This window comes from Lissotriton helveticus, chromosome 5_1, assembly GCF_964261635.1.
Source record: "Lissotriton helveticus chromosome 5_1, aLisHel1.1, whole genome shotgun sequence".
Lineage (NCBI taxonomy): Eukaryota > Metazoa > Chordata > Amphibia > Caudata > Salamandridae > Lissotriton > Lissotriton helveticus.
The window spans coordinates 788,044,731-788,065,433 of record NC_136065.1 but is presented as its reverse complement, the minus strand read 5'-3'; positions in this window follow the sequence as shown (position 1 = coordinate 788,065,433).

Sequence of the window (20,703 nt, the reverse complement as noted above, 5' to 3'; positions counted from 1 at the left end):
GGCATTCAGCTCTGAGACAGCTTTGAGCTTCTTTTTCTAGTGGTTTGCGCAGGCAGTTAGCCACATATTGTGCCATTCTGCAGAGAGAGGGTGTAGGATCTGATCAGGGTCTAACATATCTGATTGAGTAGCCTCTACCGGTACCTTAATATGAGAATGGGAAGTCATCAAGGCCTAGATGACCCCGCTTCCTCATCCGAGGGATCTTCATCCTGGAAATCTGTGTATGGAGGGGAGAAGCCTTTTCCTGGGACTGTGGATCTGGGGTGGCTCGATAGGTAGGCTCTTTGCCATAAAGGCTTGTCTTAAATGCTCAAACACATACACATCCACCCTGTCTTCCCTAGGGCATTTTGCTGGGGCTGTCTGTGACCACCAGGTCTGGGGGAGGGAGGGTGGCGAGGAGCAGGGCAGGCACAGTAGGTGCTGGTTGGCACCTTTTGGTGCACTTACTTGCGATGAGCTGGCCAAGACGCTCCTCCATGGGGGCCATGGCTTCATCTACGGCACAGTAAATGGAGGCATCCACTACACCGTAGAAGTCGTCATCCCATGGGAGACAGTCTGGGGATCCTCAAAAGCCCTTTCTGAGGCTTCCATACTTGAACAGTCATGGGAAAAACCAATAGCCAGAGGTCTGCTCCACTGTACAGTTACTGCCTAAACAGCTACTCGTGTAGCATCCACTCACACGAGGGAAGAGAAATGAAAGGCAGGAGCTGTAATTTTAAAGATAGGGTCACAGTCTGGTTCAGCACGTAGGCAGAGCAGCACAAAAGGGGGTATTAACCCCGAGAACACGACTCCCCTGGTGCTGATATCTTATGGGGAATCTTGCCTGGGGACTCGTGTTCCCTTAACGGCCTTCGCGGTCACGTAAATACTGGAATTTGGCCCGTTTTCGGACCGAGACAAAATACAGACAGACAAAATACAGACTCCCATGGGAGGGCATTCAAGTTTCACAATACAGACCCCTACCGTCTTTCTCCTAGGCTTCAGTTTCAACTTTCTCCTAGGCTAAGGCTTGCAGTGGTACCGGCTCAGTCCTGTCAGTTGAAACTGACAGGAATCACGCGTCGAGGGAGCTGAGAACCGCTGGAGCGCAGCGCCACTTAGCAGGTGGAGGACCATCACTGTGGTGCAGCACCAAGATAAACTGTCGCGAAGGAGCGAGAAACACTCCTGCGATGCTAAAATTGAGCAGTTTACACTATAAATTAAAGTCTAAGTCAATTAGCAAACAATTACAGGCTACAACATTAAAAAAAGATAAAATACACACTCACAAGCCCAAGTTAGAAAACAAAGAATTCAAAGGCACTTAACTGGGATGCGAGCAGCAAAGAAAGAGGGGGATCAGAGCAGAGAGAGGACTATCACACCCTCATGTGGACCCTGGTTGGTCATGCATATAAACAACTGTTGGACTTCCATTGGTTGCTTTTGTTGTATCATTCCCAGATACTCTTGGGACTGTTAGTTTCTTCGCTTTAAGTTGAAGATTAAAGAAATGTTTTGTTTTAAAAAATAAAATGCTCCTGTTTAAATAAAGCAAAGAGAGAAAAGCATAATCCTCGCCTCGGATCCTGACATAGAATTTTCAACCAAAGAGATTCTTTATTCCTCCTGTTTCTCATAAAACATTGGATACATTTGACATTTTGGTGAACAATGATCTAAAAGAGTTAAATTAGAAAAATCATTGCAAAAGTAATCTAACAAACAAGGAATGATATGTGTTACAGCACTGGCACGCAGAGAGGAATTTGCTTTTCAGACGGCAGACAAAGAGTTGGCCTGATGGTCATGGACACAGATTTCGATAATAACAAAGTTGATGCCCATGTCAATGATGAGAACATTTACACTTACTTAATGCTGGCCCTACTAGGGTTTTTCAAACCATTTTTCAAACCATTTTGAACCAGATCTTAAAATTGCCTTTGACATGGAGTGGATCAGTGAAGAAAGATTTCTTGACAGTAGAATTTCCCGGGGGACCCAAATTGTAAATGCTACTGCAAACACACAAACGTCTTACTAATCGCGATTTAGATCAATTATTTCAGCTTGTGGAGCTTCACATGAGCAATAGAACAATATTTGCATACTTTCTTTCAACCCATAATGTAAGAAATGTAATAAAATGAATATTCCAGGATTGTTTCAAGTGATTTTATTGTAACACCCACCGGACAGTCTGCTCCATCAGCTGATACAGCAACTGACACCGAATCACTGCGGCTCTCAGATTCTGCTGCTTATGTCATTCACATTCTGGCAGGGAACGAGGAGCGTAAAGGGGAAGTTACAACAAGAAAAGAAAGAAGAACAGACAGGATGAAAAGAATACACGGTAAAACATAGGATAGAACAAAAAAGAAACAGAGCTATAAAGAAGTAAGGCATAGGATGAGAAGGAAAATAAAACATATACAACTACTTATACTAAGGCAATAATCTTGTAAATATAATGCTGACTCTGCTTATACTTAAAACAATAATCTTGTAGATACAGTGGTGACCTCCTGACTCTAGGACGACGAGTAGACATGTCTGTACGAACTCTACTGTCAATACTCTTGGAATGACTGGCCTGAGGCTGAAACCTCATACTACCACTCTCCCTTGCACATCTTGACAGATGAGACATGCTCCAAACATCACCACCATGACAACATTCCTCATAACTTTGGTGATGCACCTTGGACCAACATATTTGGTTTCACCTTTAGATGAAAGTGCCTTCTTTACAAACACAAGGTCACCTAATTTTCAAGCAGACTTTCGTGCTCCCATTATTGTATCAAATCTTCGCTTGTAATTTTCTTGATATCTCTTCACTCTCCAATTTCTCACTACACAACCCCTATCTTTTACACTCAACCAAAGGGAGTTTAATTTGGAAGCAGCTGCTCCACCTTTTAGCTTTTTTAAATGGAGAACACCCTGTCACACTGTTTGAAGTATTCCTGTGTGCCCATAATCTTTCTTTAAGCATAGGCTTGAGAGGAACTCTTGTCTCTAAGGCAGCCTGGGCAGAAGCTCTAACTAGTCTATTCATGCTCTCGACTAAACCATTTGCTTGGGGTGCATAGAGGACACTTCTGTGATGTGTGATGGAGAGATCATTTAGAAAATCCGACATCTCCTGGGAAGTAAACTGCACCCCATTATCTGAGATAAGAATATCAGGTATACCCTCGCACGTGAAAGCATCTTTAAGACACTCTATAATACTCTTTCTCACTACAGAACTCATGGAAGAGGGAGAAGCCCACTTTAAAGCTTAGTCGACAAGGACAACAACAAACCTCTCAGAAGGAGACAAGGTGTCAAATGGACCAACAATGTCCACTGCAAGCTTGGTCCATGGACGTTCAGGTATGGCAACCACTGAGAGGGGGCAGTCCTTACTTTTCTCGATTTCTCATTCCCAGCACATATCGTACAACCTCTTCCACCTGATGGTCAACTTCTGGCCACCAATAAGATTCTCTGACTCTCGCTTTTGTCAAACTGCGACCAAGATGTCCCTTATGAGCAAGATTAATAATTTTGTCTCTCATCATAAAGAGGGGTATTAATCTCTCACCTCGGAAAAGCTCTCCCTGCAGAATGTTCAATTCATCACGAACATTCCAATAAACGTTCGCACATTTGGTAACATCATTCAAACAAGGCCATCCATTGACAATAAAATCCATGATTGGTCCTCTTGCCTTGTCACTCTCATAACAGGCTTCCCATTCTTCTTTGTTAAGAGCTGATTCCTTCACCCAGGAAACAAGGCAGTTAGGACTGTAGGTGACATTCTTCTCTAAAGGCATCCTGGAAAGAAAATCTGCCGAAACATTTTTTAGACCAGGCAAATATTCTACTGAAAAATTGTATTCCCAAGGTCCCTCAACCCACCTTTTGATCCTGGGTGCAGTGCTGTGGATATTTCTACAGGAAAACATGTGCACAAGTGGTTTGTGGTCAGTCCTAACTAGGAATGGTAAACCCCACAAGTAAAATATAAAATGATTGATGGCTCAAAAACAGGCTAAAGCTTCATGCTCTATCACCGAGTAGCGTTCTTCCTCACCATTCAGTGAACGAGAAGCGAAACAAATGACTCTCTCACTACCATCAACCATTTGCGATAGGACTGCACCCGACCCCCGCACACTGGCATCCATGGTCAGAATAGTCTTTTTATGTACATCAAAATGACCCCCAAAGTTGGCATGCAGGTAATTTAAATTTTCACTTTGTTAAAGGCATTAACACAGTCATCAGTCCATTTGAAGTCAGCACCTTTTTTCAATAGTAATCTTAAGGGTTGTACTACGCTAGCAAAATTGTACACAAATTTCGAGTAATACTCGTATAAGCCTAAGAAAGACTTCACTTGGTCTTTGTTTGAGGGACTGGTGCCTGTAATATCACTTCTGCAAGGTCAATTTTAGGGATGATGCCCTCACTGGAAATGGAGTGCCCCAGATAAGAAACAGAAGTAAGCCTGAATTTTCACTTTTCACTCTTCCAACCTTGACAGGACATGAAACAATACCTTATCGTGCTTATCTTTATCTTGCCCGTAGGCAAGTTTATTATCTTGGAAGAATAAGACAGAGTCAATTCCTCTCAAAACATTTTTTATCACCCTCTAAAAGCATGCTGCAGCGCATGCCAAACCAAATGGCACTTGAATGAACCTGTAAGCACCTAAAGGAGTTACAAATGAAAAGTAAGTGGTTTTGAATCCTCCTGAAGTAGATCTGATGATACGCTGCTGATAAATCCATCACACTGAACAAACAGGCACCTCCTAGTTTTGCCTAGGTTTTATTGATTGTATTGTATTGTACATTTATATAGCACAAAAACTGTCACCCTACGGGTATTCTGGCGCTTAGACCTCAGAGTAGACGGCACTTAAGCACATCAAAATTGGCAGTGAAAGGTCTAGTTATCCTCCCTTGGAAATAGCCAAGTTTTCAGAATCTTTCTGAAACAGGTCAACGAATTGGCATGTCTGATGGTCTGGGGCAAGTCATTCCAAAATCGTGCGGCTGCCACGCCAAAGGCTCTGCCCCATCCTGGTTTTCTTGAATCAGATTTACATTAGAAGAGTGGAGCTCCCTTTTCGGATTATGCCAGGTGAACCTTTCCTGTAATGGAATAGGGCCCAGGTCATGCGCTGCTTTATACACAATACAAAGAGATTTGAAACAGATTCTCTCTTTAATAGGCAACCAGTGTAGGTCTCTCAGGGCTCTGGTCGTAGAGGCCCTACATTGCCTATTCAGCGCCAGCTTTGCTGCTATGGACTGGACTCTGCAGTCTCTGTAAGATGTACTGAGGTGCTCCCAAATACAGAGCATTGCAGTATTCCAGTCTGCTAAGAATTACGCTCCGTACTACAAGTGAGCGGGTATCTTTGGGCAGAAGCGGGAGGATCTGTCGTAACATTCGCAACAGCGAAAAGCAAACATTAGCAGTTTTATTTGCCTGGGACTCCATTTGGAGACTCAATCCACTTGTACCCCAAAGTTGCGCACCGTTTTGGCTCGAACCATGGGATCATCCTCCGGGGTGAGCTTAAACCCCGGAATCGGATGATGAAGCAAGCTGGTGGGTGGGTAGAATATCACCTCTGTTTTTCCCCCATTAAATTGCAAAGAATTCTGCCTGAGATTGTCAGATTTTATCTCCAAGGAATCCAGTTCTTGTATAAAATGCTCCACCTCCAAATGTCACCAACACCCCGAATATGTAACACAGGGTGTTCGAGTCATTAGGTGAGGGAAAAATAGGAAGAGATAAGAAGGGGAGGGAAAGGAAGGGGTCAGCAGGGAAAGGGAAACCTGAAACGACAAATAATACCTTCATAAGCAACAACAATCAATCAAATGCTACTCTCATGAATTCTCGCTAATGTGACCCTGTATACCTGCTTATGTGTAAATAACAAGATACTCAGATATCAGCCTCTTCTCCCTCTCTTCTTGCAATCATAAAATGCCTATTTGAAACACAACAACAAAGTTAGAACACCTCTTTGTGTATGAGGGGCAATACTGTACGTATTCTACACTAAAACATATCGCAAAATAATTATGAATGAATAGAACATCGAGGAACCATATGGCATCAGTCATGCAAATTAGACCATTGATTCTGGATGAAGAATAAGGGATACGGTAGTGTGTAGGAGGCAAGAACCACAACAATCCGCTCGTACTGGTTCTGCTTGACTTAAACAGATTACCTAAGAAATGCAAAAATAAACTAATATCTGTAGTTGCGATCACTAACACGTTTCGAAGTCCTTTCCACAATGTCACAATATAAAGTAAATCCAACAAAACGGTAGCGCGTAGTTGTGACCACCACAGCGCTCCGCTATTTTCTCCTCCCTCTTTAATTCTGAACTTCACAAACACGGTAGCGCGTAGTTGCTACCACCACTGCGCTCTGCGTTAGAATCAGTGAGCCATTAATGTAATATCCAGTCCTTACACGGATAGAATAGTCTCTCAAGGAACAGCTAACTTTCCTCAGAAAGGTAATTCATAAGCAAAGAAAAACTGAGACTATTAGCAGCCTGCTAATGTACTCCGCAACATCTCAAATAAATAATGTCAGAAATCCTTTCGGCTGCGCGGCGGATGGCAACGCACGACGAACAATAGAAAACATCACGAATCCTACCTCGGATTGGGAAGCGAAGATGCGAGCAACAACGCCTCGAACAGCAATCCAGGAACACGGTGTGACGAAGACCTCTCTCACGCTCGAAGCAGCAAGATCCAAAAAACCAGAATAACATGCAACAGGAAGCGTGCCCTGATCCCTAAAGTACTTCCTGCATATAGCGGAAGGAATCATGGGAAATGTAGTGTCTATGCAATGTATGCGCAGTATGGCAATTCCTGATAGAGATAGCCTACTGTCTGGAGCATACACTCCTTAAACTTGTCCATGGACACTGCCTGTTTCCCTTTCAGGGAAAACACCAATTGGGTGTCGTCCGCATAGTTAACCAGGTCGATACCATAAGACTTGATTAGAGAGAGTAGTAAATGGGGCTTATCGCAGACCCCTGCGGAACCCCGTGAAGTACTAGGGACTAACTGGACTCAAACGGTGGCATAGTCACAGCCTGTTGCCATCCTGATACATAAGATTGTATCCACTGCAGGGCTCGTCTTTTTATCCCCATGTTTTTTAGTCTTTCCACCAGTACTGTGTGGCTCACCATATCTAATGCAGTCGACTTGTCTAGTAATACTAGAACAGAAGATTCTCCCTTGTCGGCACACATCCGTAAATTATCCATAACGGTGTTCAAGGCAGTCTCAGTACTGTGGCCCGGGCGAAAGCCAAATTGATCCTTATCTAGTAGCCGATTGTCCTCTAGATATCCTGACAGAGTTTTGCTAACTATTTTCTCGAGGATTTTAACCGGGTATGGCAGAAGGGATATAGGTCTGAAGTTGGCAGGGACCAAGGGGTCTAGTGAGGGCTTCTGAAGCAAAGGGTTGACTACTGCCTGCTTCCAAGCTTCCAGAACCACTGCTTCTTCCAAGGACTGGTTGCAGATTAATCGCAGCCAGGGTAGGGTTTCCTTCCCAGATATTCTCCAGATTTGATGCGGGAGGGGATCCCGGGGGGAGCCCGAGGTGATACTTTGGGCCAAGTTGTTGAAAAGGTCCTCTGGGGGGGGGGTTGAAAGTTTTCCAGACAGGTAGCTGCCCTAAGCCCTTCCCCTGGTCTCTATGTTAGGTCAACCTGATTGTTGAAATTATTAGGGCGAAGATCACCAACGATTTTAATGATTTTTTTCTTCAAAATGTGTGGCAATCGCATGGCAGAGTTTCTGCGAAGAAACCACCTTGCTGCTTGTGCATGCTGGATGGGAGAGATCCCTAACAATGTTAAAGAGTGCTTTTGTGCTGTTCGGGGCAAGCAAAATGGAAGTGGCATACAAATCTGCTTTAGCCCTGGCTATACACTCCTTTTATCTGGCCTGAGCTAGTGTCAGTTCCTTTCTATCCGTCTCTAGATAGATCCTTCTCCATTTTCTCTCCGCCTTCTTACAGCTCAGTCGTAGTGATTTCAGTTCCTCACTAAACCACGGAGAAGAGGCTTTCTTTCTGTTTTTGAGTTACTTTATTGGAACTATATTATCTAAAGAGCTACCTTTAAAATTACAGTATACTTGATAATTTTCATCGACTGAGTTTGAAGGGACAAAAAGATTTTGATTCGGAGGTATCAAGTATATCTTGTTTTTAACTAGCTTGGCCCACTCTCTTCCCTGTCGGTAGGTTGTCCAATGGTTGTTACTATCCTCCTACCGGGGTATTGATATATGGAAGTGAACTAGAGAGTGATCCGACCAGCTTTGAGGCAATATATCCACTATCTTAGTGTCCATCTGATTGACAAATAAGAGATCTAACACATGTCCTCCTTGGTGTGTCGGCTTTTGTGCCAGTTGGAAAAGGTTACAGTTCTCACATGTTTGCTTTAGATCTCTCAGATGGTTGCCAAGAGTCCCATTATCCCATAGGTTGAAGTCCCCTAGTATGCTCATTCTGGAATGGGTTAGGGTGAGGTTGGTGATGATATCAAGTAGTGCTTGTTACTGGGTATCTGATCCTGGGGGTCTGTAACAGACCATAAACGTGATTAGACTCCCTTTGGCCTACTGCAGTGAGAAACCCAATAGTTCTACCCCTGTAACCACCTCTATCTCTAGGGGTGCAAAGTCCTATTTTTCCTTATACAGCACCCCAACTCCTCCTCCTCTCCTCACAGCCCTGGGTTTGTGAAAGATTTAAAAACCATCTGGGCAGACAAGGCCCAGTTCCACCAAGGAGTCTGTATGTGTCCATGTGAGAAATAGGACATCCAGGTCCATATCCTGTACCATATTGGAAATATCACTGTGGTGTTTTATCAGGGATCTGCAGTTCTCAGCCCACAATTTAAGAAGCTGTTATCAACACTCGTAGCAGCTGGGTGTTGAAAATTCCCTCCTCTTCCCTCTTACCAATTCTGAGCAGCCTCTCCCTGGAATATTCTATCCTGCCTTGATCTGGACTGGGTCGGGCAGCATGGCTGGCGCTAGGCATGGCCAGTGCGCGGACGGCGCAGACGGGCTTGCCTCTGGCTTGTCTCCAGCAGTCTTAAATAGGCCGGCAAATGCTGTCAATCAGCACTAGCGCACGACCCAAGATGGCGCCGCAAAACGCGCGAAGAGCCCCTGGTCCCTCACTCAAGGTGGCGACAGGGAAGCGTGAGAGCCCTAAATTCTCGCTAAGCAGCGAGATGTATACTCGAACACTATAGGTTGTATAGAATAACCTATTAAATCAATGCTTTTTCCTCTGTATCCCACAGGATTGATGTCTGGTGATAGTAGTTTTATATTGCTGGGGCCAAAGGTGGAATACCAAAATTTGGAACCTGAATCGGCTTAAACTGGAACACATTTTTCTCCAATGTATACATCATATTTGGGCAGGATCACATTACCAGTATCTACCAGTTTTACATCATTCACAGGCTCATTTTTGTTATCAGTGATACAATGAATTGCTAGTTGAGAGAATTCATCATCATCCTCTATTAAGTTCACTTTAGTGTTCCTACACATCCGGGCATAATGTCCTCTATTTCCACAATTTCTGCAATTGGTACATTTTGCAAAACAATTCGGAAAATTAGGTCCATGGTTTTGGCTTCCACACTTAGGACATTGTACCATTTTTGTATGAAAGATCATAACCTTCAAGTGGATATGATTAAACCTTGAATTGTGTCTTCTGAACATTTGATGTATGATGACTATGGTGAAAATTGCAAGAGTGGAAACTAAGCATCAACTTATCCCTGGGAGTTTGCTTCAGTATTGGCCATTAGAATCATTCCAATTTATAGATTGATGGCTCCTTTTGTTTGTGCTGAGTTTTCTTTGTTCAGATGTTTCCCTTTTCTGGTATTCTCCGTATGCCCCCTCAAGGCACTCTGATTTAATTGACTTTGCAATGCCCTCTCTAAGCGTTCCGATTTAATTTCCTTTCCTTGCTGTTTTATTTTCGCAAGCTTGATTTACTGCTTGCTTATTTTTTGAGGAGGACTGGAACCCAACAGCCATTTAGGCTTTGAAGTTTAGCTTGGCAGGGGTGCATGTCTGTGCTCAGCCAAGTTCCTTTGTTCTATTTAGTCCCTGTCCCTTCAACAGGAGTGTGAGGTGTTAAGGCTATTGCAACAGAAAGGGGACTGAATTTTGGTTAGTGTTAGGTTGGGAGTATTGTTTTCTTTCCCCTTCACGAGCACATTGCCATGACAGCACACTTCGAGTCAGTTACTCAACATGTGTTGTCTTCACTTGATTTGCAGAGTATTTGGGCCCTCCCTTTTGATTTCAAGCAATTTAGTCAAATGTTTAGGAAATAATGCCAGATAGAGCAGAAGTTCAAGGCGAGCTTTCTGTTGAATTTAATGAGGGATTCTTTAGGAAGTATTTTGAACAGGTATTACGATTTTCCTTGAAGGAACAATGGGAGCTGCTTTAATTAAGTGAAAAAGAGATAATCCCTCACAGGAGAGTTACTTTTCTCTTTCAGAGGATAAAGTCCCTGATAATAAGAAGAGGGGAGGTAAGGTGTCAAAAAAAAATCTCACTAATATTTATAATAAAGTAAATGTTGATAGAGGTTCTCCAAAATGGGTGATCTTTCTAACAACTTGCTGTCTGGAAGTCCTATCTCGACAATGAAATGTGATGCCCAGAGTGGCACAAGAAAGAAGGTGCTCTTATCAGCACAAAAGGTGGACAAGACACCTATAATCTGGATGAGGAGCTAGATGATAAAGAGGAAATGGAATGTGACAAATATGTTTTTGGGCTGCAGGAGGGCTTTGATATCTCCAAAAGTTTGGATAATGGATTAAATGTCCTTCAGCTTCGAAGGAGATTAAGGATCCTCTGGGCGAAGACATGTTTAATTAAAATACAATAAGACACCCTTCTAACTCTGAATGGTGGCCTATGATGTATGTTGCAAAATGTATTAAGCTTTGGTTGACAAAACCTTCAATAAGGAGACTAGTAATCTTAGGAAAGCAGAATGTTCTAGACTCAAGAAAGGGTATTTAATGTTGCTAAAAAGCAATGTCAAGATAAATTGCTAGATATTTTGGGCCCCTTGGCTCATATTTTAGATATGGCTGAGGAGGCACATTTAAAGGGCATTGCAATTGACATGGAATTCTATGTAAGGACTGTAGGCGAGGAATATACTTCCTGCCTGTGCTTTAATATACACCAATTCTAAAACAGAAGCCATTTAAAACATCTCAAGACTTCTTTTTCCATTAACATCAGGGAAAACAAACAGTTTAAAAGTTCTCCTTTAATGTCCGCCATGTGGTCCCAACATTGTCCTCTGTTGCTGCTTGTACTTCTTCTTTCTTCGCTGCTAAGCAGTCAGTTAAGTGCTCGTCTTTGTTTCTCTGTTAGAATGCTTTTTATACAATTTAAAGATGTTTTGGGGCCGAATTGTGGGGTATATTATCAAGGGGTTTATCTCCGCTTTTTTGGCTTGAAAAGCCAAGAAAGCGGAGATAAAGTTATCTCCCTATTACCAAGCTGTCGCTAACACCAGTTAGTGACAGCTAATAGGAGATAGCGACCATCTTGGGCCCCGCTTTGCATGTCAGTGATATTTATCACTAATGACATGCAAAGTGGGCGTGCCAAGATGTTAGCGACTGGAAACAGTCGCTAACATCGCTATCTCCTATTAGCAACTTTTGGAGATATTCGCGCTAAGCGCGAATATCTCCAAAAGCTAACACCTGCCCTGAGCAGTTCTTCACCATGTTATCCAATGGGAGGTGGATAACATGGCTAAGAGCATTTGCTCGATAATGCATGAATATCGCTGACTTTTCAGCGATATTCATGCATTGCGGCCGTTTTTTATCGCATTTGCGATAAACCTTGCTAATAGCAAGTTTTATCTGCGATAAAAATCGCCGATGTGCGGCGATAATTTTTGTCTCTAAACAAGTTAGAGACAAAAATTATCGCTAGTTGTTGGTAATATACCCCTGTGTATGCTAAAGCACACCACATGTAATCGGTTTACCTTTCAGATCCCCTCTCCAGTCGCAGACTGCTACAGTGCTCCTTGACTGACTAGGGCCCATTATCAGTTATGATTGCAGTGCCGTCTTCGGCCCGCTAGAGGGCACTGCTATAGCATGTCTCGCTGACTCCGAGCAGTGCATCTCTCTCTCCCTTTCAAGGGAATTGAGCGTGTACAACCGGAGCCTGCGAACCATCGATCCTTGTCCTGATGTTCAGGTTGGCAGCCAGCGTGTGCCGGGTCTGTATCTTCCTCAAATTTTAATTTCTTGACACCCTACTTAGGGGACTGTATTTCATGCTAGTCCCACTCACACCCTATGGGGTTGTATTGTACCTCAGACCCTGAAGGCCAGTGTGGGACACATTCCAGATCAGCAAAGCCCTCCACAACATAAGGGTGCACATGTCCTTAGGGCTTGTGCCCTTCCATCTGTGTGCTTCTGGCCCACCGACATTGCCACCTGGGCTCCCTCTCAGCTTCTAGTGTGACACGCTTGTGTGTAATCAAACAGGGGTTGCCTCAACCCTAGTTGCCCTTGCCCGATGCCATCTATATCTGGCACTCTACCATAAAAGCACAGAGTAAAGTGCTCTTGATAGATTGATTAAAGTTAAGGATGGACACGTAATTATCCCGGTCAACCTACGGGGAGAAGGAGGTCTTGCTGTTCTTTCTCTGATGGGGCAAAGACTTTTATGAGGCTGCTGACACCTCAATTTATAGAGCAGTGAACGAGTTCATGGGGCCAATGGAACAATCCCTCTCAGACAAGACTGCTGAGGAGTGGTCAAAAGTCTCAGAAAAACCTCCCCGAGATGCCCCAAGGGAGGGGTCTTTACCTCTAAAGAAGAAATGCATTAAAGAGGTAGACAAGGAGCATTTGCATGCTTTAAACAAGCATTTCTGGCCAAATAAACCTCTCAGGAAGGCCCCATTGAGCCCCCACCGTGTTCCACAGAACCTCCTAGCCCGATACTCCGGATCAGCAGGAGAGGTACTGCCAGGCGGACTTGGATGATGATGCGAACTCCTCAAGACTTAGGCACCTGGCTTCCAATTCCACCACTGCATAGGGGGTTGATTCAGATATGCTGGCTCTGGATGAAATCATCCATCCAAGATCAGCAGTGTGAGCCCCGGAAGACAAAGTGGTGACGTTTGTTTCAGGGTGTCTTCACAAACGTTTAGAGAAGGATACCCAAAATTTCATATGGATGGATTGTCACACCCTACCCTGGTGGGAAAGGTGGCCCTCACCCCTGATATAGACTCCAAATGGTCACCTTCTTAACAAAGTATATAAAAGACCCTAAGAAGGGCATAGAAAGGTCTTGGAGCTCATGTCAAGACATGCTAATGGACACCATAGGTCCTATGACCAAAATACGGGATTTGACAGAAGAGGCCAAAGTTTCAGGTTACCCTATTTCCACAGAGGGCCTCTCAAATTGGGCACAGCATGCTATAATTTTCATGGGAATTGCAAACTGTGTGTTATCTACTTAGAGCCACTGCTTCTTGCTCATCAAAGTTGATGGCAAGCTGAGGGACCCGTGGAATGGAGAACAAGGATACCCCAACAGTCGAACCTGGGGTGAGTCAATATTTTGGGAAGACAATGGTTCCTATGTGGCCAAAAGTGGACCTAGAAAATGACGCTGGAATATGTGTACGGTATTTGGAAAGAAAGCTATGATTTTAGGGACATGCAAATAATGCTGGATGGAGCAGTGAGGTGTATACACAGGGACAAAATTAGGATGAAAAAGATGAACTTTGTAATTTATTTCAAAATCAAAAAATAGTTCAGGAGCTCACATAATTAGAGTGACAAAAAGCTTGATGTCATAAGTGAGGGTGACTTTAAAAAAAATATATACATCGCATTGGCAACACATAGCTGAACTCCTCGGAAACAATTATTACAAAATACAAGTTCTTTTTTAAACGGTCGACTGCGCTTCGATCTCAATGACTAGAGATCATGTTCAGGACATGATATAAGTCAGAAAGCTGAATCTATAAAAGAATAATCCATAATTAATACAAAGTCCCTGGTAGAGCGTATTCTCAATTTGTTTGTCAAAACTAAAGTGAATTGAGTGCTCCCAGTGAGAGTGGAAACTAAGTGCCACTCACTCCGTGGTAGTATAGAAGAACAAAGTGGTCCTAGACATAACTTGTTCACATCAATAAATGAGACACTTTTCTTGTTTTATAGGATTCAATCCTGCAAATAAAGAGAAGACAAAACACACACACAAAAAACAGCCAGATGCATGTACAATTCTTACTGTACCCAAAATGATTTTAAACACGAATTAGTCTCAGGCAACTCAATTAGCAATGTATTTACATTGTATTAATAGAAACAGTGAAGGCTGGTGGATACTGCCCGGTGCAGTAGGAAGAGAGTGCAAAGGTAAGGTGAAGAGGGAAAAGGAATTCAGGAAAGTTTCAAGAAGAAATTCCAATGGTTTGAATTAAGCTAAGGTCCAATTCTCTTAGCGAAATAAAAAAGGAGGCCTCCCCCAAAAAGTTTTTCGTCATAAAGTATTGCAGGTGTCTGTCACAGTGTCACCGCATCTGCGCAGACGATCAATGGGGGGAGGGGGAGAAAAAACGAAAGTGCTGGCCCCGGATTGGGGGAGATCGTTGACGTTTCAACCCTGGCGCAGTTGAGGGAGGATTAACACATCAGCTATGGGTCTTCTTCAGGACGGGGTGAGAGGAGAGGACCTGGGGGGAACCATATATGAATCAAAATCCATTATATTCAATATAAATACCAACTTAAAAACCCAACTAAGGGTAGGGTACTTTACCTAGGTTGCAGGGAAAACATGCCCCCAGCAATGAATTAGGCAACCTAAAACAAAGAAGCATAAGGCTGAGTACCCATCTCAATCCGGCACAGAACACACCACACAATCAAATGTGTATCTCACAAAAGGCACTCACCCGTCAATGGTGTGCCACAGTATTCCAAATAGTGTCTCAGGTTTCTTATATGGACTTATTTAAGAGGTCCCACATGGGATAATCAATTCAAGATAAATTCTAAAGAAAAACATACACATGGACATAATAAATGTATAGTCCAACACACGACATGAAACACACTCTGTAACACGAAAAAACATGTCAGTACACATTTAATTAAAAAAGTACACTCACCTGCTCAATGGAATGAAATGAGAGACATGAGGGGAGAGAACAACTTAATGTTCCACCCTTCGATTCAATCAGGAAGTGGTTCTGTAAAAGGAAAAGAACCACGAGTACTAATTAGTTACGGGCAAACAAACAAATGAATGGCAAGCAGCGAAAAACTCCCTCTAAACAAAGGGATCCCACAATTACCTGCTAGTCAAGGCGGTGTGTCCTCGTACGGATTCCGTCTAACAGACAAACCGATAGCAGGACTGTTCTCTATTTTAATAGTACACGCGTAGCGTGCACGCTAGGAATGTGTGCCCCGTTATCGACGTACCTTAGGCAGATCCCGGGTAGACACAGAAGAAATACTGCCCGCGTGTGTTATGCCATAAAACAATAGATTTAAAGCAATGCTACAAAAGATGATTATTCCACAAAAGGGAGATTTGAGAGCGAAACAGGAGGACAGAGAGTGACAATAGTCATTTCTCAGACAACAAGTTGATTCGTGACATAAAAGAGATAAAAACACGCTACGATGTTCCTCGTCTATTTATGAGATACCAATTACCATGACCTGAGCAATCTACATCTCATGGTAATACGCCCCACCCCCGTTCTGATGAAGACCCCTTAGCAAGGCACCATCTATTACCTGCCATTATCTGTGGGTCGAAACGTCGACAGCCTTACTATGTTCAGCTTCCTCCCATATGTACCATTGATTGTGTTTTATTTGGGAAGCATGATATACATGAAATTAACTTGAACCACTGGACAATATTCTGTAAATGTAACCATTGCATTGTATACTAAGGTCTTTTGACCATTGCTATATCACTTTAACCACATTCGTGCTAAGGCAATTCCCGCTGGGTGCTGGATTCCATGATTTCCCATTGTTCATGACGAGCTCACCTTGTCATCAGCACAGGAGCAGTGCACTGCATGATGAGCTGAGCTCGTCATGAGCATGGAAGGGGTTAAACATTCCCCTATACCTCTCCTACACTACCACCTTCCCTACCCTTTCCTTTTAGGGGCACATAATAGGTTGAACCTCTAATACTATGTGACGATATGCACTTACACATTGTGATTAAAAACAATGTTGTTATCATTTTAGGATTCATGTCTTCAATTATTAAGTTTGTATACTACTTCTTTCGTTCTGGGACCCTCTTCTCCTGTACTACAGTGACTCAAGGCACATCATCTGAGGAAGGGTCTGACATATGCCCTGTCAGTTCCGCTGATGGAGGAGGTCTGAGAGGAAACAGGATGGTGGCTTACCCATAGAACACTTACATATAAATTGTTTAGAGCTCCTGGCAGGATCATTCGCAGTCCAGTGCTGGAGCAAGGATCGAATACAGTCTTGTGTCCTGTTAAAAACAGACAATGTCTCAGCTGTGAGATATATCAATCCTTTGGGAGGCATGAGGGCCCACACCATAGTGGACATGGTGAAGAATTTGTTGAACTTTTGACGTGAAAATTAGATCTCTGTCACTGCGGAGTACCTCCCAGGCCAAGTGAACCAGAGACTGATTGACAATCCATGCACCTCCAGGACTCGAGTCTATCGATGTTGAATCCTTAGGTCTTCCGAAGGCAAGAAGACACCTGGGGTCCTTTCTCGAGCGATCTGTTCACGTTGCATCTCAATCACCAGCTGCCATGATTCTTCAGCTGGAGACCGGACCCGCAGGTAACAGCAACAGATGCATTTCTCCAAGATTGGAGTCTGGAGACAGGTTAAGCATTTCCCCCTTGTTGATGATCACCCGGGCATCAGCTCAGGTGCACCAGCAATGTGCGCATTTGGTGATGATTAAGCCCATTTGGAGGTCACCTGCATGGTTTCCGGTTCTTCTGGAATTTTCTTGGGATTACCCAATCCGTCTCCCCCTGTTTCCTCACATTTTGTTGCCAACGGATCTAATTCCTCATCGGCTGGTAATGGAAGAACCTTCGCAGCTGATGGCATGGTGGATTACAGCTTAAGTTGCAATGGGGTAGCCCAGTATCCCTCAGAACCTGGGCAATCATGAAATAGTATACAATTGGTTCTGTCTGGTGCGTAATATTTCTTCAAATTATTAGCGGTATTCAAACACTTATTCAAAAATAGACAGATTAATCAACAGTAATCCGAAAGCAAACCATCTATGGTATTGCAAAAGTCTTCTTTATATATAAATTACATCATTTATAAATACCCTATTTCAATATTTTTGCGGCTGTTAAAGGCACATGGTGACGTATAATATGTGAAGTAGGTGACTTTTAGTGCTCAGTGATAATGTGAGGTGTAGTATATACAAGAGTGATTGGGGGGAGACGAGGGAGAGAAAGAGATGGCCAGAACTGCAGAATATGTCAAGTAATTCTGTGGACTGAATGAATGAGTCTCTTCACAGAATGCTCTAGCTGGTCCAAGTAATGTTGTGTCGAGGTTTCAACCCTGGATCTGCACAGTTGGTGGGTCAATGTGGGTCTTCATCAGGACTACGGTAGTGGGTTAACAGCCTGTTAAATCAAAGTGTAGGGGTCAGGTTGGTTTGGGAACCGAGAAGTGCCAATTCGTTAATGTAGCACTTATGACAGCAAAGACTCAGCTATACAGGCCCTGTAGGGCTCACCAGAGCTAGCACAAGAAGTGTCACTTTCAAGGCTGTTGTTGGGGGTACCAGTAGTTTCCTTCATTCGGTGGTACTAAGGGAAAGAATGGGCGTAACATTACTATCCCATTTTCTGCGTCCCTCTCATGGGTCAGAAAAGGTGGTTAGGAGAACTCGCCTTAAATACCAAAGGAGGCCATTCTGCATTATAATCTACTGTCAGGTTATTCCCAAGGTACTCAAACGCTGTTGTGGAAAACGACGGTAAGGCGTCCTTGAGCACGCTAAACTGGATAAAACGGGTCCTGCTTCCAGCCGCAATCGTCTACAATTATGAGAGCAGCGGCGGTAGAAAGGAATTAAATACAGATTGATCCCTGCGACCCGAATAGAATACGACCTTGATTTAAGAGGTGAGCATACCTGTAATACAGGAAACTATGGTGCATTTCCTATGTGATTGCATATTTAACACTACGTAGGGATGGAGATGATTAATCCCCATTCTCTACCTCACAGATTAGAGACTGGTTCAGAAGTTTTCTGCACCAGCTTTTGAGCACCTTGGGAATAACAGAAGATTATAATGCAGAATGGCCTCCTTTGGTATTTAAGGTCAGTTCTCCTAACCACCTTTTTCTGACCCATGAGAGGGACACAGAAAATGGGATAGTAATGGTACGTCCATTCTTTCCTTTAGTACCACCAAATGAAGGGAACTACTGGTACCCACCAACAACAGCCTTGAAAGTGACATCTCTCGTGCTAGCTCTGGTGAGCCCTACAGGGCCTGCGTAGGTGAGTCTTCGCCGCCATAAGTGTTACATTAATGATTTGGCACTTCTCGCTTCCCAAACCAACCTGACCCCCACACTTTGATTTAACAGGCTGTTAACCCACTACCCTAGTCCTCATGAAGACCCCCATTGACCCACCAACTGTACAGACCTTATGTATTCAGGTAAAACTAACAGCTATGGCTAATCCCATGTACTACTGGATTGTGGACGCACTAATTGATACAGGAGCCACCAGCAATTTTATTGACACCCAATTTTTAAGTAAATTAGGTTTAAACACGAGACCAAAAGTCATCCAGAATTAGTATGTGCAGTCGATGCGAAATAACTTCCGTCTGGACCCATACAAAAGCAAATAGAACCATTAGAAATGGAATGTCCCCCCATTCATAGTGAAGGCATTACATTTGACATCATTGATGCACCTCAATTTAGGCTTATTTTGTGAATCCTATGGTTACAATCACATGGTTACTTCACAATCCTAGTATTGATTGGGTAACAAAAACAATAACATTCAGTGCTTCACAGTGTCGTACCCAATGTTTCCAAGAACAAATCAATGAAAATATAGTTCAAGGATTTGACTTTCCTAAAGAACTGCAGAGCATTTACTTCTCGAAGGAGTTCCTATTGAGTATTCTTACTTAATTGATGTTTTTGACAAAAAAAAGGCGAATACTCTTCCCCCTGATAGGGACTTTGATTGTAAAATGGATCTTGTACCCGGCGCTATCTTACCGTGCAGTAGAATATATACACTTACTGAAAAAGAAAACAAACATTTACGAACGTATTTGGATGAATATCTTGCAAATGGGTTTATTCGACACTCAAAGTCCCCAGTCTCATCTCCTTTATTTTTTATACTGAAGAAAGGGGGTGAGCCATGCATAGACTACAGAGCCTTAAACAACATGACAATAAAAAATATGTACCCTTTGCCACTGATTCCTAAATTATTGGATCAAATTAAACAAGCTACCATTTATACTAAATTGGACTTGCGCGGAGTATACCATCTTGTAAGAGTTTGAGAGGGCGATGAATGGAAAACAGCATTTCGCACCAAATTCGTCCTCTTTGAAAATCAAGTAATGCCCTTTGGGCTCTGTAACACTCGTGCTGCTTTCCAATTTTTTATAAATGAAGTTTTGCATGAGTTCATTGAAGTTTGTTGTGTTGTCTATATAGATGACATACTCATATACTCTAATTCGGAGCAAGAACATGTAAAACAAGTACGCGCCATCCTTCAAAACTTGCCTCAAAATTCCCTTTATTTCATATTGGAAGAAAGAATGTTTCATGTTTCGAAAAGTGAACTTTTTAGGATATGTCATTAGCCCTTCTGGAATAGAAATGGATCCAAAGAAAATAGAAGCAGTAAGCACTTGACCCAGTCCCACATCCGTAAAACAAATACAACGTTTTTTATACTTTGCAAATTTTTATCAGCGCTTTATTTAGAATTTCTTCCAAATAATAACTCCCATCACTAAGCTCCTCCAAAAAGGGGTAAAATTCGAATGGATAGAAACGGCTGAAGAGGCCTTTCGAGATCTAAAATAGAGATTTACCACAGCACCTATTTTAAGCCATCCCGATCCTACACAACCATTTATTGTAGAAGCCAATGCTTCTCAGTTCGCCTTGAGGGGAATATTGTCACAAAGAAACAGAGACACAGGACAATTGCATCTCATTGCCTACTACTCAAGGAAATTATCTGCAGCTGAACAAAATTATGCTATTGCAGATAAAGAATTATTGGCAATCAAAGCAGTTTTTGAGAAATGGCGCCATTACTTGTTATGGGCACGTCATCCAATCACTGTCTATACTGACCATAGAAACTTACAATCTTTATGATCTGTTAAAGCTTTATCCGCTAGACAACTCTGATGGTCATTATTTTCTAATGATTATAATTTTGTAATCATTTTCCGACCAGGTAAG